A 2095-nucleotide genomic window follows, 5' to 3' on the forward strand; every position below is an offset into this window, starting at 1 on the left:
GTTTTGATACTCTTGTTCTTGATTAACTAGATTCTACTATGCTCTTCTATTCTTTACTAAGTCATTTTACCCTTCTATACTTTTCTATAATTCACCGATACACTTCATTCTCGCTTATCCTCTCTATTACATAATGGGGCTTTGTTCTAGTTTTAAAGATTTCAAAGAGTTAGGGTTAGGTATGAATCTACAATCAATATTAAATCTTCATTTCTCACTTATTTCTTGCACTTTTCCTATTGGTTGCATGCCTTCTCCATTTTTCTTATTGGATGCATGTTGATTACATAGGTAATGCAAGAGATTCAATCTTATCTTCAAGATCCTTTGAGATTCATCTCATGTCAACTCCAAAAATAGTTTACATTTGAGTTTGTGAAAGAAAAAACTTAGATGTTGATTATGTGTTACTTCACACATAGTAGTTGTTGATGCTTGACATATATAGGAAAACTAACTCACTCAACTCCGATAGCAATAATTCTATTTCACTTAGCATCTATTCTTTGCTTGGCATGTGAACTTTGCTTAGCACCTAAAGATTGCTTGGCACCTGAAGTTCACTTGACACTTATTGAATTTATGGCTCGGCATACATTGTAGCTCAAATTTTTTTTTATACTTGGCATCAACTAAAGAATTGATTAAGTGTGTTGACACACAAATGTCAAAACCAATCTGAGACCAACAACATCCTCCTTTGACATGAGTGGAAAAAACACTTAACTAGACATTATAAATCTGATCTTTATGAGTATATTACATATTCTGTTTGGCATGTATGTATAAGACTTCAAAAACTTATTCAAATTTTTTGTATACCTCAAAATCTTGTAACTCCCCCTCAGCTGATGTGCCATTTCCATTCTTGTAACCAAAATTCTTACGTTTAATGTGTCTCATGCTGATGTATCTGATACACTTTTCCTTGTTTTCCTTTGTTTTAGTATCTGTGTGTACCTTGTTTCTACTTCTTGTACTCTGTATTTGTGCCCCTTTTACATCTCCTTGCAATTTTGTATCCTTCTAGCTTTATTACTTCCTCAAAATGTGAATTTGAATATTGCTCCATTTGGATATTCTTTATTATTTCCATCAAAAAATTTATTATGTAACCATTCTTATTCACATCTCCCTGAGAACATTATATCTCCCCATTCTTATTAGATGCACTAATGAATTATCTCCCCCATGAATATATTCTCCCCCTTTTTGACACTTATGTCAAAGGGTCCTAAGAATGAATAGAATATTTTTCCAAAAATGTTTTATTTACCTCCATAATCATCTTGAGAGAAGCATCCCAATTATCTAAAGCTATGTCCAATGCCTTGTGCTAGATGGACATCTCTACTATAAGATGAGGAAGGCTTTCTAAAGTAAAGATTAGGATCTTTCTTTAGAACAATTTTTGCATAGGCTTGTTCCTTATGGAGTACTTCTAGATGTGGGGTAATGGAAGATTGAATCTGCATCAATTTTGACTTGATATTGGCCTCTTCTACTATTAACATAGCTAACTCCTTTTGTGTGTGAAGCATAGCTACAAAATGCTTCTCACTTTGAGCTAGATCTTTAGGTAGCTGAGTGCTAGAAATCTTTAGATTTTGTTCCAAGTTTACTATCCTTTGGCTAGTTTCCTATGTGAAATAGAATGAATCACACAACTTGGTGTACAATGAGAATACATTCCCAAGTATAGTTTTTTCCTTTTTAATATTAGCCAATTCAACTTATGAAAGTGTTATTTCACTTGATATTTTCTCATTCACTTTCATCTGAAACTACTTTTCTTACCATTCTAATAATTTAACATTAGTCTCTAGGTCTTCATTCTATACTTGGTCCATAATGTTGGACAGTTGCTCCATGATGGGCTAGGTTTCATCAGGTACTTGCAAACTGAATGCATCAAGAAATATGTCCTTGATTTCCACCAGTGCTTACTTTTTCCTAAACTTGTTTCTGAGTATTTCTTGTCTCTTCCCCTTCTCTAGCGCCTCTTGCAATTTATTTATCTATTGTAGGTTCATGGTTCTTTAGTCATAACTGGGTATGACTATTTCTTCATCAAGTGAAGGGTCTCCATAGTGAA

Source organism: Cupressus sempervirens, chromosome 10, assembly GCF_028749045.1.
Source record: "Cupressus sempervirens isolate cs-2001-9-10 chromosome 10, ASM2874904v1, whole genome shotgun sequence".
NCBI lineage: Eukaryota > Viridiplantae > Streptophyta > Pinopsida > Cupressales > Cupressaceae > Cupressus > Cupressus sempervirens.